We start from the raw sequence: 14,175 nt of genomic DNA on the forward strand, positions 1-14,175 counted from the left end.
ACGGTGATTTTAAATCTTTTGTCTCTGATTTTTGCTCCTGAATCTCAGTGCAAATCTGGCTAAAATCTTCCAGAAAATCCATGCCACAGACTGAATGCTATGCTGCCTCAAAATTTCCTCCACCAAACCAATCAGTCCATTAGTTTATAAGTCAGCATCACACAAAATATCAGGACATGGAAAAATGTAAACAAGTTCTTTACAAGAACATAGCATCAGTGGTCCCCATTCCCCTCTGAAACCTCATTAGCACAATCTTTACTCTCTGCATTCTTATCAGTGTTCTGATTTTCTGAGGTTCCAGAAGAATTACCCATTAAGTTCTTCCTATAACATTCTAAGCCTATTCCAGCTTGCATCTCCTAGGTTTTGCAACCTATTTGTGTAAACTATGTCCAAATACAAATGTTTCTGAACCACATGATCAGGTCAGTCATAGCAATGATCCCACTTCTCAGTATCAATTTCTGTTTTATTCATCTTTGGGTCACAATGACCAAAATACCTGACAAGAAAAGTTTAGATGAGGATTTTTTATTTTGTCTCAATTTCAGAGATTCAGTTTATGGTGTGTTATTACTTCAGACCCAAGCTGAGGCAGAACATTATACTGGAAGGTTTTTTTGAAAGAGTGCTGCTCTGTTCATTATTGCCAAGAAGGAGAGAGAGAGAGAGAGAGAGAGAGAGAGAGAGAGAGAGAGAGAGAGAGAGAGATAAAGTAGCTACAAGAAAGTTGAACTCTTCAGGTTATACCTTCAGTGACCCATTTTCTTCAGCCATGCCTCACTTGCCAACAATTACCACCCACCTGGTTCATACAACTAGGACAGACTGATTTTGTTATAGCTCTCATAACCATGTCATTTTATCTCTGAATATTCATTAACATGGAGGTTTTGGGGGTACATCTCATATCCAAACTATGAGCAATTATCAAGTCTTTTATTAACTAAATAATTCCTTATAATCTTTCCCCATTCATCTGTCTGAAGCTATTAGCATCAGCATCTTTTTAAAATAGCACCACTAAAGGTTTGGTTTTCTTAGGCACTAGCTATACAGTGGGCATGCTAAAGGTCTTACCAATATTATTACATTATTTGTTACATTTCCCTTATGAGATAGAACTATTATCTTGATTTCATTGATGTAATTCTAAGCCTTATAAACTGGAGTCACAAAACTATAAACAGTGGAGAAAATATTTGAACTCAAACTCTTTGATTTCAGAAAAAAGTAACCTTATCAACTATGTTACACTGTTTTGTGAAACAATTTCAACATACTAATTCCAGCACATGCCCACCTTGGAAATTGTATAAGACATCCTTTCATGGGCAGCTAATAAATAGTTTACATTTATTGTTAATCCAATATTGGGGATTGTTTTATTTAAACTTTATAATGGCCATATAAGTTAAATTTGAAAATACTTTCAAAAAATAAAATTAACACAATTATATTCATGTTGTACAATTTAATTTATATATATATATATATATATATATATATATATATATATAGTACAATAATGAAATCAAGTTGGTCACTATATTGATCACCTCATTTATTTGTCACTTCTTTTTGGAGTAACATCAAAAAGTAACCTTTCTTTAATCATTTTGAAATATACTATACCTTATTATTAACTATTATTATTCTACTATTCAATAGAACGACATTACTTATTCTTCCTAAATTGTAACATTGTACATGTTGATAACCCCCTTTTCATTATTCTTCATTTAACCACTCACCAGTCTCTGATAACCACTCTTCTACTCTTCACTATGCGACCAACAGTTTTTTTCTAGATTCTGCGTATGAGTAGGATTATGTAGTGTTTGTTTTTCTGTTTGACTTACTTCACTTAATATAATGTCCTCCATCTTTATCTATATTGTCATAAATGACAGGATCCATGATTTTTATTATTGAATACCTTTCTATGGTGTAGATGTATCCCATTTTCTTTATCCATTCATCTGTTATTGGATATTTGGGTTTATTTCATTTCTTGGCTCCTGTGACTAGTGCTGCAATAAACAGGAGAGTGTTCCTATCTTTTTGATTTATCAATTCCATTTCCTTTGGATGGATATCCACCAGTAGTAGTTTTGGATCATGTGGCAGTTCTATTTTCAATGTATTAAGAAACCTCCATATTGTTTATTAATTTACATTCCCACCACCAGTGTGTAATTGATTTGTTTTCTCCGCATTCTCATGAGCACTTACTTGTTTTCTTTTGTCCTGTGGTAATAGTCATTCTAAGTAGAGTGAGCTGGTGTCCAACCATAATTTTTATTTTAATTTTTCTGCTGAGTACTGATATTGAATACTTTTTGTTTTCCTTTTAAGATTAATGTTCTCTTTTCTATAAAAGTTAATCATGTAGTTGGAGTTTCCTAATATGTAACAAAAATGTGTTTGCTGTAATCTAAACCATGTGGTTGAAATGTAGCCATTTAGAGGCCCCCTCTGGAACATATCTTTGTCTTCAGTCTTCTAATCATAATGCCTATGGTGTAGTGAGCGATTCAAATATAACTATAGCCCTTTCTCTTGCCCTCCCCAATTTTATATTAGTCAGTCATGTAGGTTATAATCCTGAACTCCTCCTATTAGAACAAGGGGCAGTTCTGCCTTAGGGTTAAAATCCTGGGCAGACTTTCTGCCCAATGTGCTTGCTTATCATAATTTTTGGTAGCAGCAGTAAAATATGTCTTGCTGAGTAATTTTTGAGTAAGCATGTGATATCTTATGGGACCCCAATATTTCTAACAATTTTCGATTCTATCTGGAATAATTACATTGCTCAGTAACCCCTCCTTAGTGGAGACATGTCCCAGTGCCTTATAGCAGTTGCTTCAGAGTGTGTGGGGGGAAATGCAACCCCTGAGGCTGACAGTGAAATCTAAACCAAAAGTTGATTGTCAATGTAGGGAAAAGGCCCAAGCAAGCATCACATCAACCAGGTAACTGTGTTCTTGGACCAAGGTAAGAATATCTACTCTCAAAAATAATGTTTCCTTGGTGGTTGGGGAATATCCTGAAGGCTGTGTGAGTGTAACTTAGATGCATGTGTAAGAAACCTCCAAAAAGAGGGGTTGAGACTTTTCTAGGAAACAGGAAACTACACCCAGGGAAGTGGGATGGGGAAGAATGCAGGAAACCTCAAGTTCATGTAGTTGAGACTCTAAGTTAAAAAACAAAACAAAACACTAAAACTCTAAAGAAAGTGTAGAGCAAGACAGCAAGAGGATGCCAGAGGAAAAGACACCAAAATTCCCCAGATAACCCTCCGGACCTTGTGTTAAAATATTGGAAAGATAGCTCTAGGATGAAAGGGTAAAAGAAATCAAAGTTGATAAAATACTTTTGTTGTGTTTGAACCCAGAAATCTATCCTAAAACCTTCAGTATTCTGGCTCAAACTTTTGGCCTCCTCAAGGCCAAAACTCCCTAACTTTTGCCTCTAGGTATGATGACAACAATGAGGGGAGAGAAGAATCTAAGCCAGCTTCAGTGGCTCCCACTCTTCCATCTGCTCTGTGTCCTTCACTGCTAGGCTATAGAAGGAATTAAAACAATGTCAAAGGATATACAGGTTTTATTTTCTGGGGAGGAACAAGGGAGGATTTGAAGAGCAACAATGGCAACTTGGGAGTAAATACAGCCATGTTATTTTTTTCCCAAAATCTCTGTCTTGTTTTTGTTCATGGATTTTGTTGTAAATTTTGTTCTTTGCACCTAAATTAATATGTTTTGTTCCAATTAGTCGTTTTTTGTCCATCTGGAGTTTTTAGTCCTCTGTTTTTCCTGCTGTCTTATTCAGAGGTCAATTATTCAAGAAAAGCCCACAAAATTTTTGTTTCATGTTAGTTTTTATGTATGTTTGTGAACACCTGTGTATTTTATGTTGAATATATATGTGCTTATGTCTATCATTTAAATGGCATCAAAATTGTCATAGATAAATGAGAGCTCATTAAAAAAAAAAGAAAAGAAATTGTTTCCATTTCTGTTAGTTCATGGGACTTAAAACTTTAAGAAAAAGTTCAACTTAAGTTGGTTAAAAGATAAGAGTAAAAGCCTTGAAATGTTAATTAGGATTGTTCTTCATGGGTAACCTTAGGTAAAAATGGGTAAATTAGACTAATATAAATGAGAATAATTTACAAAGTTAAAATACAAAAGCATCACCTGCTAAATATAAACTCACATACTCTTGGCTTCTTAAATTCTGTAAGATAACATATATTTGGGTATATTTAGTGTGATTTTATGAACTGGGAAATAAAAAGGCAGTACAGGATTGCTTTGCTTTTGGGTTTTCACTAAAAGTAAGACTATTAAGACTTAAAATTCCAACCAGCATAATTCTACATGCAAATAGTACAAAATGTTCAGCTGTGTTTTGATTAAAGTACTTTTAAAAAGTAAGTATTTTATCTTATAAAAAGGAGTAATTGACAGAAATATTCAGAAATTGTATAATTTTTCAAAATGTAAATTTAAGATTTACCAACTAAGAAAGAGGTATAAGAAATTGTTTCATATGGTAAAGTAATATTCTTGTGCTAAATTTCAAGGCAGAAGAGAAGACAAAACTAAGGATATAACCAAGTTATAGAGGGCCTAATAAGTTACACATGATTTGTAGAGAATAAATCTCAAAAAAGTTTGTGCGTGATTAGGATGATTATAATTAGTGTTAGAGTCTGTAAACAAGTCAAAATAACACCTGGCATTTTTCCAGGGGAATGTTAGAGTTCCTAAACAAGTCTGGATGGTGCCTGGCAAAATGCCAGAGGGAGTGGTTTGAGAAGTAACAAAAGCAAGCCATTAAGTGTGGAGATTCCTGATTGGTTGACTGATGTATCTAGTTTATGCTAATTAGATAAGCTGTGTGGAATGTATAAATACTGCTCCTGTCCTGCAATAAACGGCTCCCACTCCTGCTGTATCAACATACACAAGTTATTCGTCACCCCCCGGTTATTTTGCTGCAGCCAGACAGACTGCGGCAGATGGTGGCCCGTACGGGGAGCCCCGGGACACTTGGGGGTAAGTGACGAAAAAAAAAGCTGCCCGTCCATAGATAGGACGGGAGCAAATCTGCTCGTCCCTAGGCAGATAGGGCGAGAGGAAAAATGGCCATTTCGAGAAAATGGAGAAGATTGATACAGTATGTTTGTGTCTTGTTTTGTCTTAAAATGTTGTATTGTCTTTGTGATGAAAATATGGAAGGGGTGTTAAGTAAATTACTAAGGGAAGAAGGCACCCCAGTGGAACCAAGAATAGTTAGGGCATGTGTTGATAGAAGCCCAGGAACTCTAGTCAGAAAGAAACAGAAAGTTCAGAAGAAGAAAGATTATCAGAGGAGGAAGGATTATCAGGAAAAAAGTTGCAGCAAAAGGCTATTACTGAATACTTTTCGTTACCGGAGGGTGCATGAATCGGCGCTGCTGCTGCCACATGTGTGAGCTGGTCATGGTGCAGCAAGGGCTTTCCAAACGGCGGCAGCCGGCTCTTCCACTGCTGAGAGCCCAAATCTAGACCTGACTTGGAGACACAGTCTCGCAGGCTCTTGCTCCCTGTGCCCAGTAGCAGTTTGAATCCGGGACACTCCCCAGGGCCATCTGGGGCTGCCCAGGACCCTACAGCCAGCAAAAGACGCTACCAGTGGCGTCCCTGATGTTTGGTCATTTCCAAGACCAGTAACTACAATGGTTCTCCCACACCTGGAAGCTAATGAGTAATGAGCACTATTAATGCTTATTTCAAATGCAAAAAAACCTTGATATAATGTACTAAATTGTTCAGAAGGTTGTTTTCTTAGTAGAATGCTACAGGATTTTCTTTAGCCATCCGGAGTTCCTGCCTTCGTCCCAGTGCCGGTAAAGACCACGGTGGAAGAATTCCCAGTGTTGCTGAGAACCGGACTGAGATTTCAGCTGAGAACCGGACTAGACTTCAGATCAAGCTAGCTGCCTGCAGAACTTACCTGGACTGTGATTTAAGCTAGCTGCCTGCAGAACTTACCTGGACTGTGATTTACTTGGACTGTGAGTTAATCTATTGAGACACTGCTTTACCTGGACTGAGACAACAAACTGTAATCTATAACAAATTGTAACTCGGTATCTTTGCTAACAGTGTCATTGCTGGTATAATTTTTCCAAGGGCTTCTTGCATGGAGCCATCAATTGGCTTGGTATTGTGGCATTTTGTATCCTCCCTTTCTGTTTGTGGCAGGTTATTTATGGTGTTTCTGTAAAAACCACTATGGTCCTTATTTAAATTAAACAAAAGGGGGAAATGTTAGAGTCTGTAAACAAGTCAAAATAACACCTGGCATTTTGCCAGGGGAATGTTAGAGTTCCTAAACAAGTCTGGATGGTGCCTGGCAAAATGCCAGAGGGAGTGGTTTGAGAAGTAACAAAAGCGAGCCATTAACTGTGGAGATTCCTTATTGGTTGACTGATGTATCTAGTTTATGCTAATTAGATAAGCTGTGTGGAATGTATAAATACTGCTCCTGTCCTGCAATAAACGGCTCCCACTCCTGCTGTATCAACATACACAAGTTATTCTTCACCCCCCGGTTATTTTGCTGCAGCCAGACAGACTGCGGCAAATTAGCACAATCATTTGAACGCATTTAAGGTACCCTTCCACATCAATTTTAATGTACTGATAGAAACCAAAATCTAATTCTATATATATTGAAGTAACAAGGTTTTTAAAAACATTGATTAGTTCTTGTCTATAAAGATAATTTTTGTGCCCATTAGTGTTTATTATTGAGAAAAATATGTCTTAAGTAATTAGGGTTTGTACCTATTTAAAAGTCTTTTAAATAATTCCTTCATAACTGGTTAAATAACAACTGTTACTTTAGGTTATTACACAGTTACCACTGTAATTTTATATATATATATATATATATATATATATATATATATATATATATATATAGTTACTATATATATATATATATATATATATATATATATAGTGTGACTATATATATATATACACACACCTGAGATCTAAATATGTTTGTCTGAGTTTATCTGTTATGTAAAAGTTTCTAAAAATGAAAGCTATGTAGGTTTAATACAGGCAAAATGACCAGTTAAGTACTCTCCTTTATACATTGTATCTGACATAAAAAGGGCTACATTGCTACTTAAAAACCTGGTGTGTTGTGGTGAGCCGCTTCTGCCGTTTCTGCAGATTATGGTCTCCATTACAAGATGACGCTGGCTCCGCTGTGGTCTGTGACAAACAACTTCTTATCTGGGAAAGTTGGCACATGATTTTTCACCACCCTGTGAGAAAGCTCCACGCGGCAGCTTTGCATTGGGGCTTGGGATGCTTTATTAAGGCTGGGAGGGGCATCAGAGAAGAGAAAAAGAAATATCAGGGGCCTGAATAAACTGTTGAAAGAAGATTCCCGAGTTGCGTCTTCCTTGCGGGCAAGGGGTCGCGACAAGTGGTGCCGAGACCCGGGAACCAGAACTTTCAGCAGTCAGGGGTGGTGCACCGGTTAGTCCCAGGTAAGTGGGATCCGCGATCAAAGCGGGGTTAGTCCCTAGTAAGTGGGATCCGCGATCAAAGCAGGGTTAGTCCCTAGTAAGTGGGATCTGCGACCAAAGCGGGACAGCTCCTCTGTAAAGAAAGAGAGAGCATTACATTTTATTGCAGCTGCACTGTGTACTTTCGCTTTTGTTTTCTGTGTTTCTTTTGTTGTGTCATTTCGTTTTTGTTTTTTGTGCTTCTTTTGTTGTTGTTATGACAGGGACGCTCCCCTGTAAAAGGAAGAGAGCGGGGACTTTTGTACTTTCACTTTCTTTATAGCTCTAAAAACATTATGGGCGTTGCTTCTTCAAGCCCAATTTTGTTGGCCCTAGATGGGTTGTTATATTCAAAAGGACTTAAGATAAAGCAGAGTACTTTGCAGATGTTTTTAAGAGAAGCTGATATAGCGGCTCCTTGGTTTGCTTTTTCAGGGAGTCTTACGATTCCCAGCTGGGACAAATTAGGGAAAGATCTAGATTTCGCTCATGAGCAAGGTACCTTGCAGGGTGGCATTATACCACTTTGGAAGTTAGTTAGAGGATGTATAACAGATGGTAAATGCCAGGAAGCTGTGAGTGAGGGTCAAGCTATTCTTGAGCAATTGCATGAGGAAAAATCTGAAGGATCATGTAGTGAAGTGGCAGAGAGTATTAAAAGTAACAGTAGTGAGAAGGCAAAAGAGCCTGAAGATAAAAATAGGAGAAGGCTCTACCCAGACTTGACCGAATTAAAAACGCCTGAGAACACAAGCGACTCAGAGAGTTTTGAGGACCTTGATATATTGTTACAACAACTACATAAGATAAAAGTGAAAAAGAAGAAAAAGGAGACACAGGGCACGCAGGCCTACTGTAAGAAGGGGAAGGGAGTTAACATTGGTCAACAAAACTCTGAGGAGGAGGAGGTAGAATATCTAGAAGAAGATATGGTGCCGATTGCCCCACCTCCGTATGTGGGGGGGAGCCAAGGTTCCGGGAGATCTTTTCATGCACAAGTTTGGAGGACAGTTAATACAGATATGGGACTTGCATACCCTGTATTTCAGGACAATAACAGGGGAAGATATCATGAGCCTTTAGACTTTAAGATAATTAAAACCTTGGCAGAATCTGTCCGCACTTATGGCATAGATGCCGCTTTCACTCTCACTCAGGTGGAGGGACTTACTAGATTTTGCATGACTCCCTCAGATTGGGCTAGTCTAGTCCACGCTTGTGTTTCCCCAGGGAAATATTAGGAGTCCAAAGTTGGCTGTTTAATGTTTCTGGCAGTACCCAAGACTCGGAGCGAGGTAGGAGGCTTAAAATTTCTGCAAATAATTCACAATTATCTAATGCTACATTACCCTCCGCAGCAGTCTGTCTCCAATCTCCGTTCCTGTTTCTTTTGGCTAATGATACATCACAGGGGATGCGTAATTGCTCTAATATTACCTGTTATTTGTCTGAGTGTTGGAATGGCTCCTGGACTATGACAATGGTTATGAAATTTCCAACCTTTGTCCCGATCCCGGTTACTGCAGATCCAGAGTCTTTTCCTATTGTTGAACTGATTAGAGCCCGCAGAGATTTTGGAATTACGGCAGCTATGGTGACAGCTGTGGCGGTATCTGCTGCTGCAGCAGTTACAGCTGGAGTAGCCATGGCCAGCCAGGTACAAACTGCTGCCACTATTAATCAGGTTATTCAACAAACATCCACCATACTTGAATCTCAAAGTAGAATTAATCAACACATTTTATCTGGGATTCTGGCTGCTAATCAAAGGATAGATCTGCTCCAAGCTCAGGTAGAAGAATTGGCCGACTTGGTGCTTTTGGGTTGTGTTGACCAACGTGCACATTTATGCATAACCTCTGTCAGATTTAATGATTCCAGGAATGCCTCCCGCATCATTGGCGAATATTTGGCCGGAAATTGGTCCATGGCAGCAGAAAACTTGATCCAGTCTCAACTAACTCAGATTGCTGTTTTGAACAGTACCCGTGTCGAACCAGTGACTTTGAGTCAATTCACCGATTGGATATCTTCTGCTTTTTCCTTCTTCAAAGAGTGGGTGGGAGTAGGCATTTTTGGTGCAATGTGTTGCTTCGGTGTTGTACTTTGTTTGTGGCTTCTCTGTCGCCTTAAAACTTGCCATGCACAAGAAAAGGCTATGATCATACAAGCTCTTGCAGCTTTAGAAAATGGCAACTCACCTCAAGTCTGGCTTGCGCATCTTAAGCAGTAAACCTTTGTCATGGTCGTTACACCCCAAGTTATTATAACATTGCACTGGGATCGACATGACTTTCCTTGTTATTCTCTTAGTGTTGGAAAGCCCTTGCACTCTGCCTGTCTTACTGCCATTGCACGCAGATGGGTTTCCACACTAGTGCTTTTCTATCGTCTTAAAGTCCGTGCCTTTCTTTCAGGGTGCTGTCAACTTGTTTGTCATTATAAACAGCCACAGTTCAGCCTCAGCTATCCCCCTTCGTCCACCATCGTCACGATACAGGATGCGAGGCAAGGCACTGCACTTGAGTGATCCTTGACGTGGACCTCAAGGAGAGCATGTCCTATTGCATGCGGGTTAGACGCGTCCACGCCCTGCCCCACGAAAAAAGGCGTCGGCTGATATGGCTTCAGATCTGGGGAAGGCGCCTCCTTAGGACTGAGTCATACTATGCAGCCACTTCTGCACAGTGGGATAGGACCTCTACTCTCGCCTGTATTGTTTTAAGAAAACAGAAAAGGGGGAACTGTGGTGAGCCGCTTCTGCTGTTTCTGCAGATTATGGTCTCCATTACAAGATGACGCTGGCTCCGCTGTGGTCTGTGACAAACAACTTCTTATCTGGGAAAGTTGGCACATGATTTTTCACCACCCTGTGAGAAAGCTCCACGCGGCAGCTTTGCATTGGGGCTTGGGATGCTTTATTAAGGCTGGGAGGGGCATCAGAGAAGAGAAAAAGAAATATCAGGGGCCTGAATAAACTGTTGAAAGAAGATTCCCGAGTTGCGTCTTCCTTGCGGGCAAGGGGTCGCGACAGTGTGTGTGTATTTCATTAGTATAAAAATGAGTTACATCAGATAAAAAGTCTATTTCTGATCATCAACACTCTTTCCTAAACATGTAAGAAAGTTATAGGTATTTTTGAAAGAAAATAAGAGCCTGGTTTGTTTGAATATTGACAATATGGAACATGCAGACATTTTGCCAACTTTTCCACATACACAAAACAAATATTAAAATCTCTCTTAATACCAGTGTCTCCTGCAATGTTGCTTACAGCTGCCTTAGCACTCCTTGGGGTGGGACTGGCATGCTCCTATAGCACATTATAGCAACAAATGTTGTGTGCTTGCTGAAGGGTGATGCCCAATGCAGGGCACCCTCCACTACAAATAGAAGGCAAATAAAGTTGTGGTTTCAAGATGCATTATAGGATTGGCTGAGAGCCAGCATGGATTCCACATCCATCAGTTTGGAGATAAATGTAGTGAGGACCTACAATGTACAAGTTTGTACCTCTACAAGTGTAGGTCCTCACTTCAATCATCAATCCAAAAAACATGATGGGCCAACAGATGAAGAAAAGCACATGGGAGACCTGGGCAATGTGACTACTGACAAACATGATGGGGCCAATGGGTCCATTTCAGATTCTTTGTTCTCACTCTAGAGAGAGCCACATAATGGCCACATAATGGTGGTCCATGAAAAAACAGATGACTTGTGCAAGATTTGAAATGAAGAAAGTACAAAGACAAGAAATCCTGGAAGTTGTCTGGATTGTGGTGTAATTGGAATTGCACAGTAAACATACACTTCCATGTGGTCTGAGTCCCAATTATTCATCTGGTATTCCACTAGCTGTAGAAATTTAACTTGAGGTAATATTATTCTTCCCTAGTGCCCCCCGCCTTCTTGTGAATTAGCATCCACATATTAGAGAAACTATCTGGCTTTTGGTTTTGTGGGCTTGGCTTATTTTGCTTAGCATGAAATTCTCTAGCTCCAAATTATGGCAAATGCCATAATTTCACTCTTCTTTAAAGCTGAATCATATTCCATTCAGTATATATACCACACTTTATTTATCAATTCATCTATTGAGGGACTCCTTGGTTGGCTCCATAGTCTAACTATTGTGAATTGAGCTGCTATAAACGTCGATGTGGTTGCAATTCTGTAGTATGCTCATTTTATCTCCTTTGGGTGTAAACCAAGGAGTGGGTTAGCTGGTTCAAATGGTGGTTCCATTCCCAATTTTCTGAGGACTCTCCATACTGCTTTTCATGGTGGTTGCACCAATTTGAAGTCCCACCAGAAATGTATGAGTGTATCTTTTTCACCACATCCTCACCAATATTTACTGTTGCCTGTATTCTTGCTGACTGCCATTCTGACAGGAGTGAGATCAAATCTTAGAGTAGTTTTGATTTGCATTTCTCAAAATGTGCAATGTTGAACACTTTTTCATACCTTTGTTGATCAATTGAATTTCTTCTTCTGTGAATTGCATGATCAGTTCCTTAGCTCGTGTATTGATTGGGTTATTATTATTATTTTTTTGGTGTTAAGGTTTTTGAGTTCTTTATATATCCTAGAGATTAATGCTTTATCTGAGGTGCATGTGGTAAAGATTTTCTCGAAATCTATAGGCTCTCTTCTCACTTTATTGTTTCCTTTGATGATAATAACCTTTTTAATTTAAATGCACCCCACTTGTTGATTCTTGATTTTACTTCTTGAGCTTTAGGAATCTTGTTAAGGAAGTCAGATCCTCAGCTGATGTGGTGAAGATTTGAGCATATTTTTTATTCTTAGGCACAGGGTCTCTGTTCTAGTGTCTAAGTCTTTGATCCACTTTGAATTGTTTTTTGGTGCAGGGTGAGAGAGGGAGGTTTAATTTCATTTTGCTACATATGGATATAAAGTTTTGCCACCACCATTTGTTGAATAGGCTATCTTTTCTCCAGTGAATGTTTTTGGCACCCTTGTCTAATATAAATGTATTTATGTGGGTTTGTCTCTGTGTCTTCTATTATGTAACATTGGTCTACAAGTCTATTTTGGTGCCAATACCATGCCATTTTTGTCACTATTCAGGTATTTTGTCCATTTTCTAAAGAGTTTTCTTTGTTTAATGTAGATTTAATTTAAGTTACTTCTATATTTTGGATATTAATACTTTGTCAGGTGTATATTGGCAAATATTTTCCTTTATTCTATAGGATGTCTCTACATTCTGTTACATAGATTGCTTTGTTGTGCAAGATATTTTTAGTGGATGTTATCCACTTTGTCTATTTTTTCATTTTTTGGAATATTCTTTTGGTAATATTCCCGAAAATCTTTGCTTACTTCAAAGTACTAAAGTGCTTTTTTTTCTGTTTTCTGCTAAGTTTTCAACATTTCATGTTTTACATTTTAGTCGTTAATTAATTTTGAATTGATTTTTATAAGTGATAAGAGATAAAAGTCCAGTTTTAATCTTCTGTGTATAGATATCCAATTTGTTTTTGTTTTTGTTTTTTTTTCTTTTTTTCCTGTTTTTTTTTTTTTTTTTTTTTCTCCAGGGATTGAACTCAGGATGCTTAACCACTGAGCTATATCCTGAGCCCTATTAATATTATAGTAGTAGTAGTAGTAGTAGTAGTAGTAGTAGTAGTAGTAGTATTACAGAGTCTTACAATGTGTTTAGGATGGCTTTGAATTCATGATCCTCCTGCCTTATCCTCTCAAGCCTCTGGGAATTCAGGTGTGCACCACTGTGCTAAGCTTAGATAACTAGTTTTATCATAATTTATTTAAGGTCCTGTTTTTCCCCCGATGTGTGCTTTTTGCCCTTTTGTAGAAAATCAGTTGGCTTTAACTATGTAAGTTCATTCCAGATCTCTCTTTTTTTTTGTCAAAACTTTCAATTTTTTTGAGAGAGAGAGAGAGAGAATTTTTTAAATATTTATTTTTTAGTTTTTGGTGGACACAACATCTTTATTTTATTTTTACGTGGTGCTGAGGATCGAACCCAGCATCCCACGCATGCCAGGTGAGTGCGCTACTGCTTAAGCCATATCCCCAGCCCAAATCTTTCAATTTTATAGAGCAGGAAATTCAGGTTCAGAGACATGTTTAGTGTCCTATTATTAGTTATTGGAGGATTTGGGATTCAAACCCATGTTTTCCTTAACTCCAAAATTCTCATTCTGATTTACTGCATTTTACTTCTAACTATATTAGAATAAATTCCAAACACCTTTCTGACTTCTTCTATTCAAATTTCCATATGATATTTATTTTATATTTTCATTTATATTTCAAATCAAACAATTTGGAAAGGAAAGAAGTCTCCAATATGAATACAATTCCATATCATACTTTTTTAAAGCTAAAAATCTCAAATCACTCACACACACACACACAAATGTCCCTAATATTTTTCCTTCCTGGGTAAGCACTATGAATCCTTAATAAATCTTAATATTTAAACAAGCTAATGCTGGAAGTTCTTTAAAGTTTATGCTATCATAATCCTTTGAAATAACTCTCCTGAAGGTAAATTGTGACTATAAATAATGTTTTCTCTTTCAAAATATTATGAT

General features: G+C 38.0%; 1 pseudogene; it reads left to right on the forward strand.

Moving 5' to 3' along the window:
- LOC124081595 (superoxide dismutase [Cu-Zn]-like) overlaps window positions 1–11,390 on the forward strand; it is a 36,742-nt pseudogene extending 25,352 nt beyond the window's left edge.
- The last annotated feature ends 2,785 nt before the right edge of the window (window positions 11,391–14,175 follow it).

This window comes from Marmota monax, unplaced genomic scaffold, assembly GCF_021218885.2.
Source record: "Marmota monax isolate L192 unplaced genomic scaffold, Marmota_monax_Labrador192_F-V1.1 WCK01_AAM20220418_F8-fsc00067, whole genome shotgun sequence".
NCBI classification, from domain to species: Eukaryota; Metazoa; Chordata; class Mammalia; order Rodentia; family Sciuridae; genus Marmota; species Marmota monax.